Source organism: Neophocaena asiaeorientalis, unplaced genomic scaffold, assembly GCF_003031525.2.
Source record: "Neophocaena asiaeorientalis asiaeorientalis breed wild unplaced genomic scaffold, Neophocaena_asiaeorientalis_V1.1 scaffold114, whole genome shotgun sequence".
Lineage (NCBI taxonomy): Eukaryota > Metazoa > Chordata > Mammalia > Artiodactyla > Phocoenidae > Neophocaena > Neophocaena asiaeorientalis.
In genome coordinates this window covers 675,797-695,382 of record NW_020173116.1, presented here as the reverse complement: position 1 = coordinate 695,382, position 19,586 = coordinate 675,797, and the positions used below count along the sequence as shown (strand labels likewise).

General features: G+C 34.1%; 1 non-coding gene across 1 annotated transcript; it reads left to right on the top strand.

Annotated features, from left to right (window-relative positions):
• The first annotated feature begins 19,212 nt into the window (after positions 1-19,212).
• Positions 19,213-19,344, top strand: LOC112399081 (small nucleolar RNA SNORA72). The gene has a single exon (XR_003003159.1). It is a non-coding gene; the product is annotated as a small nucleolar RNA SNORA72 (small nucleolar RNA).
• Positions 19,345-19,586: the final 242 nt, after the last annotated feature.

The following is a 19,586-nucleotide window of genomic DNA, read 5'->3' as shown; positions in this document are numbered from 1 at the left end:
GCACAGATAGCTTTATGGATTTTGGAAAAGTTATCTACATAGTAGATGCCAAATATGCATGTAAATGTTTCTGGGTTCAGTGTAATGTTGTATTTTTCCAGCTGTCTTTTCCATAAGATTCTATGTTTCTTTACATTTTTACAATATAGTAATTATATCTATTAATTCCTTATATTTCCCAATGTCTTTATATTTCTGAATTGAACCTACTTTGCCATGGTTTGTAATGTATTTCTAGGTAAAATCAATAAATTTTCATAGGATTTGTGTAAGTGTGTCTTTGTATTAGTGAGATTAGTCTTTACTTTTCTTTTACTATCTTATTTCTGTTTTGATATCATGGTTTTAGAAGTCTCATAGAATAATTTGGGTAGTGTTATTTCTTTTGATTTCTCTGTATTGTATACATTAACATTTATCCATGCTTTAAGTTTTATGTAACTTGCCTCTAAAACTTTCTGGGCCTGATATCTATTCTGAAAGAAGATTTTTTGGGCTATAAATTTTATACACTTTAGTCATTTTGGTCAATTCAGGTTTTCCATTTCTTCTTAAATCAAGTTTTTTTAATCATAATTGTCTAGTTCATCTAGGTTTTCAAAAATTTTATATTAATTCATCAGTATTTAAGTTCTTGGGGTATAATTTATAAAGTTGGTTTCTGACATATTTTTATTGTGTTAGACACAGAGTTTGTTGTGGTTATTCTCTACCACGTATTTGTGTGTTTATCTATTTTTTTACCTGAATAGCCTCATTCAATAGTCCCATGTGATCCCTGGGCTGTAGAGGTAATGCAAAGGACGATGGGAAGGTAAGTACTCTGATTCTGACTTTTCTGGTCTCTATGGTATTCATTGTTCTGGTAGCAGTTTGTACTTTACTTTTTACTTTAATAAGTCTTTAAGAATTCCTCATTTTTCAAGTCCTGTAACAATTCAGGGCATGTGATTTTATGTACTGTAGACTTAAGACACTGATTTCTTGGCTTGATTTCCTGCTATCCTCCACCCTAAACCCCACTGGCCCAGGTGCATCCTATGTGATGTTGTACAAGTTTTTCAGATTCAACAATTATTTCCCAGGTTCCAGCTTTCCAGGCAGGGTGTCAAATTCCAAGCCAGAATGTGTAGCTTTCATTGTCATCTTATGAGGACATTAACATACTCACTTTTAAGGTTGGTATTCCTTTTTTATTTTTGACACTTGGAGCTATCTATTCCTTATTTTCATTCTTGGCTAGGGCTTTATAATTTATTTATCTGTCCATTTACCTATTTAAAAGTAGCATATTTACATTTTGCAAAGACTAGACAGGACTTCCAAAATCAAGGCAGCTTACTATTCTGCTCTTTAGAAGTGTCCCAAAATATCCTGATTTATTTCAGTTTTCTTTAATCTTTTCTTTCCTTGTAAGGTACATAACATTATGCATAACATTGTTCCCAATCATGTTCCAAACCACTTGACCTGCCAAGACTTCCTCGTTCTGTAGGCACCTTGTATCCTGGTCAGGGGAATTGCTCACTGAGCATACTCTAAACCTTTTCATATGTTCTTATCTCACTCTGAAGTGATTTTGTTTCTGCTCTGTAAATGATGTACCTTTTTAATACCCATTTCTAATTCCTCATCCTCTGTAAAACCACAGCTGATTTAATCATGTCATGTTACTTTATGTATCTGCTTGCTCTTATCAAATTTATAGCAATTAATGTATTTCATTGTACTCTTTGCTTGTGTATGTCTTTCCTTCACAGCTTTCATTTTTTGAGAAAAAGGCAATATTTTAATGTTTATGTACATACGTATATATTGTCCAGGGCATATAATAAATATTTGAGAAATAAATGCAAAAATAACAATTCAATGCAATTGTTTTTCAGAATTTTTTTAACAAGTTCTTTGTTTTCCTTTCATTTGCCATCTCTTTATCACTTTTTATATCAGGTTTTATGCTTTGAGGCCACTTCATTTGATTTCCAGGTTTATTTCCTTTCTAATAGATTCAGGGTTATTTCTGCATGTGGGTTTTTAATCTCCCAGCTCAGCATTACAAGTCAACCATAGCCGATAGCCTGCTCTAATTTATACCCTTGGATTCACTCTAAAAATGGGTAACAATTAGCACTCTATCCAACAAAAGTCAATATCTCTACCCTGGACATTTGAGAAATTATCAGTAAAGAAGAGAAATATTATATACTCCAAATGTAAAGGGAGAAAATTGAAGCTTGCCCAAAAGACACTTGTTTTCTATTTGGGAGGCAATAGTCAACCATAATGTAGAACAAAGTAAATTGTTATATTTACACATGGCCCATTTTGTCATTTTTACTAATTCCATTATCAAAAGAATATTCCTATTCTCTGCATTTTATAAATTCATTTAGATTCAGAGAACTTCTTCCCAAGGCTGACTTGTCTTCTACTCAATTTTGAAAATGTAAAGTGGATTATTTACTAAAAGTTAGGAAATGCTGACATAAATCAGGTTATTCTCCATGCTATGGTCTAGATAATATATATTTTGGTTCATGTAGAAATTAATTTTTACTATATCCTATTTCAATACATCTTCCATGCTCTGGATGAATTTTCTCATACTGGAAAAATTGTATAAGATGCTGAAGACCACTTGGTGGGGAAGTTGCAGAGATGACCAGCTGCAGGTTGTCCTACATAAAAAATGAGGCCTTTCCTAGGGTGGATGAATGAAAAGAACGGTAAAGAACATTAACAATAATAAGAACAATAACAACAAAACAAATGTGGAGTGTTTGCTCTGTGAAAAACACTTGCTAGAAACTTCGCACATATCATATGTATTCCTCACCATAAATATTTAAAGTCGCTATTATAATTTTAGCTTTATATCTGAGACAAATTAAGTCTCATGGTAAATAAATAATGTTCCTATGGTCATATAGACTCAAAGAGTTCAAGCAGACCCATGAATTTAGAGCTGTTAGATTCCAAAAACTATCCTCATTATAGAATACATTGCCTTTTCAACCTTGTTTCCATCCTTCTAAGATTTTCTAAAGTGCACAGTGAATTCTAAAATATATTTGATGTCTGTGAAAAATTATTTCTTACATTATTACCCCAAATTAGTGTTATAACTGACCAGTTCACTATTCCTAATGCATAAGCATATACACTAATGGTAGATCCAGAATATCAACATTAAAGAAGAGGATACTCTTCTCTAAGGACACTTCAATGAAAAAAAGTTCTACAGTTCTTTAGCAATCAACCTTTGAATAAGGTTTACCTGAATCTTCCATAATAGTGCACACTTAATCAAACAATTCTACTCTTGACAAGAACTCTGAGAACTCATTGTACACAGCAGATTCAACTGGCCCTATTGATTGAAGTACTTCTGTAGTCTCATCTTTTACTGCTTGAAAACATTTAAGGAAACTGTCAAAAGCTATTACATTTAGAACTCTGAAACCAAGTTTGACTCAAATAATTTTTTAGTAGGTAGTAAGTGCTCAAAAATTTGAATATTTAAGTGACAATGAAGTTAGCAGGCTGCTCAGCTTTAGACATATGTTCATGTTAACTGCTGTCGAGTCTAACTGAGTGATCTGCATTTCCCTTGTCACTGTCTTACATATGTTTCCATTAGACTAAAATCCCAGATTGCCCATAACCTATTACTCACGCCCCAGTTGAGTTCTTGAATCATAAAGCTGTAAAACATTTGGAGGCCTTAATTAGATGCTACTGCTTACTAGAAGAATCGTTTTAATATTTAAAATAGGAGCTTGAAAAGTAAGCAAAATAGCTACACCCAAATGAACAACTGGGGAATTCAAGCTTTTCAGGCTTTGGGTTAAAAAAAAAAAAAAAAAAAAAAAAGACACTTTTCTGCAGTAAAGTCAGCAAATCATCAAGTCAACAATCTCCTTCTGTATTTTCCAATGACTCTATGTGAATTTAATTGGAAGTGTAGATTCAATCAGTCCCATTAATTTCAGTTATTTTGTATCCTCATTTATAACTGTTTAAAAATATTTAAGGAGAACTGTCAAAAACTGTCAGATTTGAAGCTCTGAATTTAAGTTTGGCATAAGTAATATTTGTCTTCAAATATTTGGATACAAAATAAGAAGGTAAAAATTATATAAGCACTGATCTAGAAAGTAATCATTAGACAGCAAGTGAATGTGTGTCCTTCTTCGTTAATATCATGTTCAGGCATATAATCCATGGAATAATCACATTATGAAAACAATACACTTAAGGAAAATAGTATAAAATCTTCAACAGCAACATTTCAAGAGTTGGATCGGAGGGTCGCTAAGGTTTTTCCAATTTTAAAGCTTAATGATTTGTTAGATTCTGAGGGATCTTGTCATAGTCTAGAATGAAAGCCACCTACAGAATCATTTTATTAAGACTAAGTGCAAATGAACAATCTACTTGTTTTTTTAAAGTTATTTTCAATTTAAAAAAATAGATTTAATCTGTTCACTCATGGGTTATAGTTATCATTGTAGTTACAACTATATTTATAGTAATAGTTAGAGATGCTCAGAAGGCTATCCTATGAAATCGGAAGGTGTTGGGAATGGACATACATTGCTTTCAAATATGGCGCACTTATTTTTCAACACAAGATATCCCCTAGCTGTATAGACTTAATTTAGGGAATCTAAGCAAATCCTCTGTCTATGAGCAATTGTATTTCCAATATCTTTTACCTCATTATCACAAAACCTTGATAGATAATCAAACAATTTCTCTGATGCATATGCAACTCCCTTTGCCTCTCATGCCAACATATTCAGGGGTATATTCTTCTAATCACCAATAACATATAAGAGTCAGCATAGAATCAAATTTTGAGAGCAGTGAAGAAATTAGAAAATTCTCCTTTCGCTCTTTATTCTTTTATATTCTCTCTTTGAGGTCTGCAGGCAGAAAGTTGGAGAAACATTTTATTTGTGAGGCCTTTTTGGGTTTTGTTTTGCTTTGTGTTTTGGTACTAGAGAGATAAAGTGTGAGATGGGGAGAAGAAATGTGATCCTGAACAGTACTGTCTCCAGACTTCAAAGAAAAGAACTAAAAGGAGGTCCTTGAAATTTCTTTTCTCCCAAGTTCACATCAACAGAATGCACCTTAAACAGAGTTTTAGAACAGAGGACATTCAAGTATAATAAATAAGTATTCTATTAATGTTACCCTGCATTGGGTTTCCCTGACAAGGTCATTTATGAGCCAAGACCTGAAAGGAATCAGGAAGGGGCCATATGAATATTCAGGAATACTTTTTTTTTCAGGCAGGAAGTATATCAGATACAAATTTCCTGATGTGAGGGTGTATTCAGTGTTTTCAAGAGCTAAAAATAGGCCAATTTGGCTAGAGAGAAGGGCACCTGGTGGGAAGGGATAGGAAATAAGCTAAGGGAGCTAGCCTGGAGCCAGAACATAAAGGATGATAAAGACCATATTAATAAGGCTGTGTGGTTTGTTTGTTTTTTTTTCTCTAAGTGAGTTTGGAAGCCATCAGAAGCTTCTGATCAGTGGAGTGACAGTATTTCATTTACATTTTAGGAAATTATTCCTAGGAGAGCAAACATAATAGGGTAGATGGAAGACAATGGATGGTAGAGAAGGGGTCAGTGCTGGATTTACACTGATGCAACACTGACAGGCTTCTCTTAGTGAATTCGATGTAGACCATGAAAGACTATGTGAGTGATGTTTCATTTGCTGAGCTGGGGAAGACAAACAGTAACAACTTTCATTTATTATTATTTTCGGAAATTTTGTGTATGAGAAATGGAACTCATAACTTTGGTTGTAGGTATGTTTAGTTTGAAGTATTTCTTAGGTCTAATTTGGAAGAGGGAATATATGAATTCAAAATTTTGTATTTTCTTCGCACACAGTATTTTAAATATGGATCTGGATATGATCTCATAAGAAGTGAGCATAGACTGAAAGTTGCCCAAGGCCTTCATGCCTGGAGCCCTCTGGTGTTTAGAGATGAGACAAGTGAGAAGAAAGCAGCAAAGGGGACTGAGAAGGAGTATCCAGGGAGGCATGTTGGCAGAGAGAAAAGGGAGGAAGAGATCAATAGTTGATAGATGGATAGATTGGTACAAATGATATATATATATAAATGGTAGGTAGATAGAGAAATAGAGATATTGATCAACCCTGGTATTCTAGTAAAGACCATATTTAAAATAAGAAGGATGAATAAGTTGGTCAAATTCTGCTAATAGGTTGAGAAAGGTAAAACTGAGAAAAAAAATTCATTGCATTTGGTGATATGGGAGTCATTGGTAAATAAAGATAAGAACATTAGCAGTGTTAAGGATGAGAATGTGATTAGAGTAAGGAGAAAAGGGAATGAAAATAAAGGGTATCAATGACTCCACACAATTTTGCTGTAAACTGGAACAGATTTCATTGAATGGTGGTTGACTAGAATCAAGAGAAGACATCTATATATAGTGTCTGTTTCCCCTGCTAGACTCTAAACTTCCTAAAGACAGAGATCTTCTTAGTATTGCTCACTACTTGGACATGTGTACTTGGCAATGAATATTTATTTAATGAAAGAAAATTGTGCTGGATTTGATTTTGACCAAGTCACTTTATTCCTTTGGTTTCCTGTAGTATAACAAGGCATAATCTCCTCATGCCCTGACACTCCACCCAAGAGTCTAGGCACATTTCTTCATTTGGCATTCATTAGTCTGATTCAGAGTATGTTTAGAGGAGAAGAAAGAGAACAGAGAATCCATTAAGGAATTGAATCCTTCTATTGAATTCTTTCACTGAATCCCAGTGAAATGTGACCCTTCTGGCACATTCTGACATAAATCTACACCTTGGGAAATGTCTATTTTGTTTCTTCATTATGTTATTAAAATATACAGTGATTGTAATTGTAAGCAGCAGTTGGTAAACAATTTTAAGACTGAGCCTGAGGGAACTAAAAGGGAAGAGCTAAGAAATAAAATCAAATTAGGAAGTCCAGGGCTGCACATTAATTTTCACAGAGATTAAATGTTTTCTTTGCAGTTAGAAAAACTGTTCTTGTCCTATTGTCCTGAATTTGGTTAGAAAGGAATTCTTCATTCCAAATTAAAGATCATCAGGTTTGCAATATGTTGCTAATAAAAAATAAACAAACCAAACCATTCTAAATCTATTCTGTAATATTTCCATTTGGAACTGAAGAAATTGGCATTTTATTCAGAATGGCCCTGTAAAGGAAAGATTCAAATACACAATCTCCTACACTAAAGAGCCCTGAATATGAGTTATGTTTGGAAATGGTAAATGTATCTAGCAAATTTATGCTTCCTATATTATACTTCAGGCAGCATTATCAGTACATAGCTTCATATTTAGGGCATGCTGAATTCTGTAAGATGGTATTCTCAGTGCTTTATCTGACTTGATTGCTGTACTTAACAATTGAATAGAGAATTCAGAGAGGAAAAAAATGAAAACTTATGGCTAAACTAGGGAATGGGGGATTGGAGAATGAAGTTAAGCTCCAATAAATTTAGAAATCCTAGTGAGGGTTTTTCTGCCAATTCAAACTTTCAATATTAAAATAATTGGACTGCCAATTACTTTTCTTTCTGAGTTAGAAAAAGAACAATATAAAAATTTCACTTTTTTTCTATCTAATATGTGCATTCATTTAAAGCAAAATATGGTTGTCTCAAACCGACTTCACTAAAGGTCATAAACCTTTTTTTGAAAGAACAGTATTTACAGAAACTCTTATACCTCATCACATATCATGTAGTGGAGACACTACAGGCTCTTACTCGCAGCTTTACATATGGAGAAAGTGCTCACAGTAATTGAGTTAAACCTTCTCATTTTACAAATAAGAAGTCTGCATCCAGAGAGGAGATGTGGCTGTCTAAAGCCGTAGAAATTATGAGGGAACTGAAACTCATTCTGTAAGTTCTAGAACTTATTCACTGTGTTGTATGTACTATTGTTTTGATATCTACCTTAAGGATAAAGGGCAACCCAGTTTTCCCCTGTATAACTCTGGTATTCTTAAAGTTGCATAAGCTATTTAAATGTAACAGCCTCATTTTAGATAATGAGATTTTTAAATCGATTGCCATGGATTTGAAAGTAGCCTTCCTTTCACTTTTCTCCTGAACATTCTTTACACAAGCTACAAGTTCTTTCATAGAAATTCCTTGGGGTTCCCATGATATTGGATTTTTACGCAACCCTTCTCCTGTCCAAGCACTCAGTCCACCAGATAGAGTGTCTCTTTCTCCCAGCTCTCCTTTCCAAAGCTTTGAACTAAACTTTCTATCTACAGCTTCTCATTGAAGATGCCTTTCCACCTATGTCACCTTTGGTTATGTTGAAATAAATAAAGGCCATGCAAATGAGAACACACAGGAAGTATTTATTTAGAGTTTGCTGTAGCAAAGGAATTAGTCAACATCACTTGCATTCGTCAGAGACTCAGAGGTGGGCAGGGGAGTGGGAAAACTTTAGAGTAAAAAGAAGTTATGCGCTGATTGGAGGCTCTTGTCCTTTTATGTGACTGGTTTTTGAGAGTATAGTTAACATTCTTTGGTCTGCTCCAACTATTATTCCTATGTCAGTAGAATTTCTAGGCTATAACGTATCAGCTCTGGTGTCAAGAGCTTTATCTGGGTATGCATCAAATATAGTAGAGAAGGCAAACTACATCCAGAGACGATACAGCTTGATTAGGAATAGAGGTATCCTCTGGAACCACAAAAAATAGTCCATCTAATGGACATCTAATATTAACATTGCATTTGCAAAGTAAGTCTCTCCCTATTAAATTTGCAAAGGTGATATCACAGAGCAGAAAAGATTATGTTATTTTATTTTTCCCAGTAAGGGCACAAAGACTACATATAAAGGACAAGAGAGAGGAAAAAATTCTGTGGTATATTTAGTCAGAGGAAGAGGTTTAGAAAAGGTGACAAAGTGAAAGTGTCAGGGTTTAATATAGGAAGAATAGCGCCTGTAATTAGCAAGCATTGATGAGATTGACCATCTATATCTATAGGTAATTCACCTTGAGTGTTCAAGGGTGAGGCAAGAGATTGGGTGCTCTTTCCTCTGACCCTCATTGATCTGAACGAAGATATTTTTCTTTATCTTGGGTTTTCTTTCATAAGATGGGACATTTTCTGGATTAAAGCCAAACTGAGACATGGCATGCTAAAATCACAGGATAACCCCCACTTATCTAAACCAGCTTCTTCCTTCTATAAAAGGAAAGACTAGAACCACAGAAGTAAAACGTCTTTTCAAGGTTTTGGAGCCATGATAAATTCACTTTAACTATTAAATTGTTTTGATAAAAATGTATCCTAATGTAGGACACACTACACCAAACTTGCTAAAGTATGATTTTTTTAAATTAAATTTTGACATTCATACAAATATATAAAATAAATACATATTAAATATTTTATTGTACTCATTATTTGAAGGGACCAATAATATGGAAAGGCTGGTTCAAAGGGCATTTGAAATGTTGGCAATTGTGTAAATAATGTTAGAAAGGTTGCTAAGGTATATTCAAAACTTGTCTGTGTCTTACAGGGAACATAATCATGATATTTAGGGTCATTGTTTTTTACAAGGCAGAGATAATTTGCACCTCTAACAAAAAAAAAATCTACAAGGTAATATATAATACTAATTATTTGATATTTACTCAGTTAAATAGCTTTAGTGAAATAGTTTTAGTGGGGTTATTAAGCAATAGACATTAAAAGGACCTCCTGCTTATCTTTTCACTTTTATTGGTAAGATTTTTCCTTAAAATTGTTATAAAATTTCCTTAAAGTTTTTATACTGTTTAATCATATGTTATCTTATTTATAATAGTTATTATAATTTTCTAAATTGCTACACTATTTTGGGAGACCTATTGAAATAAGATTATTTGCTTGTGTTAGCGGCTCCAAGATTCATGTTTCTGATTTTTATTGTCCTTTTTAATTTCAGGAATTCTTTTCTCTCCAACCATCATTGATCATTCTATCTTTCCCAGTTTATCATACAATTCTATCAACTTTAGAGTTCTAAATCATATGATTCTATCAACTTTAGACTTCAGAGAACAAAAACAAAACACAGGGCTTGACATAGACTGAATTTTTGTGTATCCTCCCCCCAGATATCTATGTTAGAATCTAATCTTAAATGTGATGAAATTTAGAGATGAGGTCTTTGGGAGGTGATTATGTTATTGGGGAGGAGTCCAAATGAATGAGAATAGTGTCCTTATAAAATAAACCCTAGAAAGCTTCCATCTTCTTCTGACATGAGAACTTACAGTGAGAAGATGGACAACTATGAACGAGGAAGTGGGTCCTCATCAGACACTGAATCTGTTGGTGACTTGATCTTGGCCTTCCTGGTCTCCAGAACATTAAAAATAAATTTCTATTGTTTTTGAGCCACCCAGTTTTTGCTATTCTGTTATAACAGACCAAAAAAACTAAGATAGGGCTATTTTATGGTTAGCTTGTGTAATATCACCTTTGAAGCACTAATCAATGCGTACTTTCCAAAGATGACTTTTGAGTACAAGATTTGCCTCTGGAGTCAACTCCTTTTAATCCAAGGGACAACTCATCACCAACTACTCACCCAAAGAATCCCATGTTTTTTAGACAAGTGCACACATATTTTTTTTAATTTTCTAACTGTTTTAAAATGATAGCAACTATAAGGGGGAAAAATGTATTTAATTCTGAGAAACTGTATTATAAACCTCCGAGTCACTAAGAAAATAGATCTTAAATATTCTCACCACAAAAAAGAGATGATAGTTATGTGATAATTATGTGCCATGATGGAGATATTAGCCAATGCTACTGTGGCAATCCTACTGCAGTATACAAATGTATCAAATCAACACATTATGCACCTGAAACTAACCCAATGTTATATGCCAATCATATCTCAATTTAAAAAAAAAGAAAGGACATAGGTTGTTGGAATCATTTAAGTAGCTATGACAGTAAATGGGAAACAAATAGAGGAAGGACCTAGAAACTATATTCCCTCATATCTACAAGTATTTACGTTTATCTATTCACACTTTCATTTACATAATAATTTGTTCATTTCATATATGCATTCATAAGCTCTGAGTTCTTCCCATTGTGAAGAGATGCTAGGAATATAGAAATAAATATGGCAGATTGCTCACCAATAGAAAATCACCTTGTGTTGTAGGAGACAAACATAGGAATGGATAATATTAATAAAAACTATTGTTCATATTATTATAAAAATACACACCAAATATGATGGCTATACAAAGAGCAATAGAAAAAGATGGCAAGGAAGAGACATCTGATATGATACAAAGGATGTTTGAAAGGAGGAGACTCAGGAGTTGAGTAGGGAATAGAGGTCATCTCTGACAGAGGACACAGGATGAGAAAGCAGCTGAACATAAGAAGCAATATGATATTTCTGGGAAGAACAAGTGATTTAATGACATTTATTTGATAAATGTTTTTGTCCACCAGATGCCAGGAACTGTTTCAGATGCTCGACTCTTACTATTACACAATTATGTTTGCATTTCTTCAGAAATTTACCATCTATCCCTTTTATCAGATTATCACAATTTATAACATTTTCCAGATGCTAAGGTATCTCTGCCAGCTTTCACTTACTTTCACAGAACAGTGTTGGAAACATATATCAACTCAGACAAGCTTCATAATAGCTGAACTTGAATGTGATCCTGCTCTGTACCTCAAATGAAAAATAAAGATATCTCAAAATAATCACCCATTTTAAGCTGTTCACTCCAAGATTCTGGGAAATCCAAGAGTCTTTCCAACACCAAAGAAACAGCAACCACAAAAACGGTCATTATTTATGTTAGTTTGCTATTGTTACTGTTACAAATTACCATCAATTTAGTGAATTAACACAAAATTTTCATCTTATAATTCTTTAAATTGTAAGTCCAAAATTGGTCTCACTGCACTTAAATCAATGTGTCACTAGGGTTGTAATTCTTTCTGGAGGACCTTAGAGAAGAATCCATTTACTTGCCTTTTTTCAGTTTCTAAAACTCACTTGCATTCCATAGATCATTGTCTCATCCTCATATTACTCCATCCTCTTGCTTCCATAATCACATCTATTACTACTCTGATTCTCATCTGATAGAGACTTTTTTAATTACATTGGGCTCACCCAGTTAATCCAGGATAATTCCCCATCTCGAGATTCTTAATCATATCTTTAAAGTCAATTTTACTATATAAGGTAATACATTCACAGTTTCTGGATGAGGACAAGGAAATTTCGAGTGACCATTATTCAGTCTACTCCATCTGTCCCTCAAAGATTCATGTCTATCACATCCCTAGAGTCTTATCACATTGTAGCAGCGAGTCCAAATCAAAAATCCCATTTTAATATCATCTCAAAAGACCCAAATCTCATCATCTAAATAATCTAAATCAGGTATAAAGGAGACTCATCCTGGAGCAAAATTCCTCTCTATCTTTGAACCCATGAAACTAGAAAATAAATTATCAATACTAAAAATTAAAATGTTTTAACTGACATTGGATATGAGTTTTAGACATTCCTATTCAAAAGGGAGAAAATGGAAGGAAAAGGGAGTCATCAGTTCTAAGCAATTTAAAAAATTCAACAGGGAAAACTCCATTTTGTTTCAAGGCTTGGGAAAAAATTCTCTTTGACTCAAGGCACCATTTTCTGGGCCCAAAGTTTTGCTCTCTTTGGCTCTGCCCTCTGGGCAATCCTTCCTTTTTTATGAAGACAGAGAATACGTGTTTTCAGTTGAGTAGTTTTATCAGCCTGCTTCCCACCTGTTGAATTTTGGGAGTAAACAGCCTTCTCTCATGTCCTTCTAACTCTGACTCTTTCTGCCCAAGCTTCAGTGTTTCTGCTGATATAACATTATTAGAACTTTGTGGGTCTTCTGTGTGTGTTATGGTTGACTCCATTAGTCAAAAGTCTCTTCAATGGTCTTTCTTAAATAATTCCATTTCTATTTTTTACTTATGCTAAATTGGTCAAGGGAACCCATGCGTTGTGAGCTAAATCTCTTGAAAGAGCCCTCTGTATGACTGAATACCATGAATTTTTGTTCCTTCTGAGGCATTAGCAAAAGGTTATCTGGCTACAGCTTTGGCTTTCTCTCCAGAGCCCACTTTCCAGATGATAAATCTCCTAATTTCAGTGTCTTTTGCTATGTAGATAGGCTGAGAATTCCACAAATTATCAAGTTCTGGTTCTTTTTTGCTTAACGGTTTATTCTTCAATTTCTCTTTTTTGTCTTTGCATTTTATGATAAATCACAAGAAGAAAATTGGACCACACTTTTAACACTTAAATAGAAATTTCCTAAATTAAATATTCAACTTCATTGCTTACAAGTTTTGTTTTCAATGTAAGAAAGAATACAATTCAGCCAAATATTCTGCCACTATGTTCTAGGAATCACCTTTCCTCAAGTCTCCAGTAGCGTGTTATGCCTTTCTTTCTGAGTCCTCACAAGCAGCACATTAAATTCCATCCACAGTCTGTTTATGATGATGTAGATACTCTCAAAGATAATGCAGTTTTTCTCCACTATCCTCCTCACTTTTTTTCTAGTTACTACCTATTACCTGATTCCAAAGCCACTTCCACGTTTTTAGATATTTGTTACAGCACCATTCTATTTTCAAGTTTCACAATCTCTGTTAGTTTCCTGTTGCTGCTATAACAAATAACCATAAACTTATTTACTTATAACAACACAAATTTAATACCTTACACTTGTGGAGGTCAGAAGTCCAAAATTAGTTGCTTGACTAAGGTCAAAGTGTCAGCAGGGCTGATTCCATGGGAGACTCTGAGGGAGAACTATTTCCTTGCCTTTTTTACCTTCTAGAGTCTACTTATATTATTTAGTTCATCTCCATCATATTACTCCAATAGCTTGCTTTCATCATCACATCTCCTGGTCTGCCCTGATCCTTCTGCCTCTCTTATGGGGACTCATAATTACATTGGGCTCATCCAGATAATCCAGGATTAGCTCATTTCAAAAATCCTCACTATAGTTACATCTGCAAAGTCCCTTTTATCATGGAGGTAACATATTCACAGGTTTCATAGATTAAGACATGAATATTTGAGGAAACCAGTATTCATCCTACAACAGGGAATATAGTTTTCTTACCCTTTCAGGCTTCTAGAGGCTGATTTTATTGCTTGGCTATAGATCTCTTTCTTAATTTTCAGAGCCAGCAACGGCCAGTTAAACCGTTCCTACTTTGCATCACTCTGATACTAACCCCATCATTACAGTTCCTTCTTTGAGTCTAACTGACTTTTCTATCTTCATCTTCCACATTTAAAGACATCGTGATTACATTGAACCCACCCAGATAAACTACGATACTATTCATAATTTAAGATCAGATAACTAACAGCCTTAATTCCATCAGCAACCTTAATTCTGCTTTGTTATATAACATAACATATTTATAGGTTCCTAGGATTAGTATGCAGACATCTTTGGGGCATTATTCTGCCCATCCATTGTTTATTAAACTTTAAACTCTTAGGTAGGTAATGAAATACAATTTCATTTTACATATTAGGAAGGTCAGATTTTGATCATTTATTCACATAATATATACATTATGTACCACACGCTATTGATGTAGAACTAAAATACAAATTGCAATTTGGGAAGACTAGAAATTGAGATATTAGCAATGCATTATGGCTGTACCTCAGCACAAAGCCGTATAACTGGTGCTTCATGTTTTCTCTAGAAAGTAAATCCTTGGGTTCTTGAGATCTTCATACTCTGCTGATGGGAGTGCACACCAGTGTAGTTATTGCTGAAACTAATTTGGTGGTACCTGAAAAAATTTAGTATTGGTATGTTCTATGATAATGGAATTTCTGTTTTGAGGACACAAGCCAAATAAATGTTTACTTTACTCCATTAAAAACACATATAAAGATGTTCTTGCAGTGCTATTTGAGTCTGGGAGCTGGAAGCAGTCCAGGTTAGTGCTCATCAGTGTGACAGTGCACAGAAAAAAATGAAATATATAAAAAAGGCTAATATGGGAAAAAATGTGATGAAATTAAGAGCAATGGTCTTCTAGATGTAAACAGTAAAAACAAACTAACATGTGAAAACATTATCATAATTATCACTTACATTAATATAAAAATACAATCAAAACAATATAGATTTTACAGGAACACATACAAAGGATACACACCAAACACTTGTAGCATGATTATCTATTGAATAATTTACATGATCATCATATCCTTCAGCATCTGGGATACCCACTTACCCTCCTGCAAAAAAACAAAAAACAAAAAAACCCCAAAAAAACAGAAGAGTGAAGAAAAAAAAGGGAATGAGAAAAAAGGAAGAAGATAAGGAGAAATATAGAAAGAATTCTTGAATAGAATAGATTTGAGGATCGTGGCAAATGAAAACAATTCCAGGCAAAGGTAAGTGGATTACCAAAGATAGATTTAGAATAATGGTCTGCAAACTTTTTCTGTTCAAGTCTAGATAATAAATATTTTAGGCTTTGTGGGCTATATGTTCTTCATTATAAGTATCATGTAGTGTGAAAGCAGCATAAATATTATATGAGCATGACTGAGTCCTGATAAAACTTTATTTATGAGAACTGGAATTTCAATTTTACATAATTTTTATATGTCATGAAATGTTATTCTTCCTTTGGTTTGTTTGAAACTATTTGGACTATGTAAACTATTTGAAAAATGTAAACATCATAGCATGTGGACCTTACCAAAACAGAAGTTGGGCCTGACCCCTGGTGTAGAAGCAAAAAAGTACTAGGTGCCACAGATGCTGAACATCAACTACATGTTGAGTAAAAGTGTTTACTCACTAATTGTCAATATGGTTATTTAAATTATTCTGAGGATTTTAAACGAAAATAATTCTTGTGGATAACTTTGGATCATATGCCCATTACAACCAAAAATATCTGCTAATATATGCAAATTAGTAAATTGCAACTTTCTAGTACTCTTTCCTATGTTGGTTCTAAAAATTAAGCAACGCTATTGTTTTGATAATAAACCTCAGGGTATAGACATCTTTTGTTCTCTCAAATGTGTTTGCATACCACAAATTTTTCTCTACCTTTAGGAACCTGGCTTGGAAATATATTATAAATCATGTGCCAATAACAACAAAACAGCAAAAACACATTTTAGACTAAAAATATGCTTTAATTGTTTAACAAAGCTGAAAGAGACTGTTAACATTGATGGGATGGGCCTTGGGATTTTCCATGTCCCCTTGGATAAACATGTATTTGAGACAACAGTGATGGTTGCTCATAATGGTTAGACATTAAAGTCCCTCAGAAATTCTACTAATCCCTATGCCTATACCCCCATCCAGACTAATCATATTAGATCATCTAGGAGCAGGATTCATTTTTAGAAGCTTTTCAGGTAAGTCTAATCTACAGGCTTTTTTAGTACCTCCTTGGCTAGTTTCCAAACTACCAAGTAGAAAAATGTATCCATAGACCACAGCCTAAGGAGACTGAAGACAAATAATGGGCACATCCCAGCATGTGCACAGACTGACAATTTTGGCATTCCAGCAACAGTCTAAGGGATGGAAATGCTACCATTAAGCCTATGGAGGAGTTTCTCTTTTTAATTGAAGAGAAGTAAGTCATTATACATTTCATATCTGTGATATGGCAGGGTACCTTCTGCTTCTTTCCAGGCCCTGCTTTTTTAAATTAGAACTTCTCACAGCCTTAACTAGCTGCTGATACATGAGGCTGTGCACTCCCTGTCACATTTGGGCCCTGGGATGAAATAGACCACATTAAGCATTCATGACAGACTCCATTTTTGTGATAGACAATAGTCTAAAACTCACTGAAAACCATTAATTCCACAATTCCAACTAAAAGACAATGGTTTGCATATACAAATACTTGAAGAATATACTATACATTCATCTATTTGGGTTTGTGGCCTCCTTGAGGTTCCATAGACAAATTTCAGAACTTTCTGAACTCATGGAAATTGTACTTAAAAACACCTGATTTTATATACATATACATACATACATATATATATATATATTCATTAAATAGCAAGCTGTTCATAGATGAGACAAAAATTAAAACACAATTTTAAAGCTTCCAATTGTTTTCCTCACTAATCTCTTTAGACTTCAGTATTTGGAGAACAGTCTGTCTTTCTTTTCCTTACTTAAAAAAATCCTGATCGTATCTAAACATGAAATAATAATAATTAGTTTAAAATTTCAGTGTGAAATTATTATAGTCCTATATTTGTAGATGGTTTTGTTGAGCATATATACACTATATGCAATACTTAGTTACATGTTTGTATACTAAAGAGTCTAATTTCATTATCTTTTCAACACAGATAATTTCAGTGACCATTTTAACACTGTAAAGATCTGATTGACACAATGTATTCAATTTATGTACAATCATATTTAAAAAGAGAAAAAAGAGGGGAATTCATTTGATGACTCTCTTGAATGCTTTCCTCTCAAGGTTTATGCTATTGTTGGGAATAAGATCTTGTTAAATGCAAAATAAACTTTTTTTTTTTTTTTTGCATAAGGTACTGTTAGCTCTAGAAAAGATCACCATCCAGAAATCCTGACTAAACACAGCTGGGCTGTTGAGGAAACAATTAGTGAGAGTGCATCCTGAAGATAAACTTGACCTGAAGAGAAAAATTTCTCAGCTTTCAGCATTCAATATTTGAAGTGTGCTTTAATGATCAAAATGTCTTCAGGGATTGCCTTTAATTTTCTTTTAGGGGTAGAAGAAACACATCTTCACTGAGTCATAGGCATGGGAAATCTGTGCATTTTGGAAAAATTTTCAAAGTCTGAGATTATCTTTTAAGGTAATTACAAAAATTTACAGTAATCTCTGTAGACTTCCTTCCCTGAAGTTGTTACAAAGAACGGGGTTGGGTATTTTACACAACTTTATTTCATTTACTCCTCAAAACTCTACAATGTAGCCTTTTTTATAATTAAAAAATTAATAAGTAAATTAATAACAAAATTAATTTTATTTTTCAGCAGTTTTAGATTAATAGGAAAATTTCACAGCAAATGCAGAGTTCCCATAGATCTCCTCTCTACCCTACCCCCAAAGTTCTTCCTTTGGGGACAACTTGTATGAGTGTGGTACATTTCTTACATCTTGGCAATGACACTTCTAACAACTCAAGTCCATAGTTTACATCAAGGTTAACATTTTGTTTTGTACATTCTATGGGTTTTGACACATGCATAATGCCATTTATCCACCATTATAGTATGATACAAAATAATTTTCCCACTCTAAAAATGTTCTATGTTCTGCCTAGTTCGTCTCTCTACCCATCCCCTCAAGCCCCAGGCAACCTCTGATCTTTCTATTTTCTCTGTAGTTTTGCATTTTTCAATATATCATATAGTGGGAATCATACAGTATGTAGCATTTTCAGATTGGCTTCTTCTACTTAATAATAAGCAGTTTAACTTCTTCTTTGTTTATTTATGGCTTGATAGCTCATTTCTTTTTATCACAGAATAATATTTCATTAAAAGAATGTACCAAAATTAGTTTCTCCATCCACTTACTAAAGGGCATTTTTTTTTTTTTTCGGTACGCGGGCCTCTCACTGTTGTGGCCTCTCCTGCTGTGGAGCACAGGCTCAGGACGCGCAGGCTCAGCGGCCATGGCTCACGGGCCCAGCTGCTCCACGGCCTGTGGGATCCTCCCGGACCGGGGCACGAACCTGCGTCCCTGCATGGGCAGGCAGACTCTCAACCACTGCGCCACCAGGAAAGCCCTGAAGGGCATTTTAATTGCTTCCAATCTTCGGCAATTATGAATAAAGTTAAGCTAAACATTCATTTGTAGAGATCTATGTGAACAAAAGTTTTTAATTCAGAGTGTGATTTTGCATTTGCCCTAGTGATGAATGAGACTTCCTGTTGCTCCACATGTTAGTCAGCCTTTGGTTTTGTTAGTGTTTTGGATTTTAGCCATTCCAATTATGTGTGCAGTGGTATCACATGATTGTTGGTGTAGCTTTTTAAACTATTGAAGTGGTTAAAATAAGGGTTTTAAAGTAGCCAGCCTGTGAGTACTCTCGCTATTCTGATTTTGTAATAATCAGGGCAGGCTAAACATTTGCTATATGAAGACCATGCATATGTCCCCAGACCTAGTTCTTTCCCTAGGTCTAGTTCTATAAATGCTGATGATAACCAAGTTTGACATGTATGATGCATCTTATGTAGGAGATGTCTGTGATTCTAAGTATCTGATCAACCTTAAGAAATAACAGCACGGCTAGTGTAATAACTTTTGTATATAATCACTGCTAATCTGATGATTACCAGTTGCCATGAAATGAATTGTAAAATTATCTTTTTTATTTTCTAGAAAAAAAAAAAAAGGAGCCAGAAGTCCTGATATTTCATTTTGTCTCTGATACTTCCTAGTTGTGTG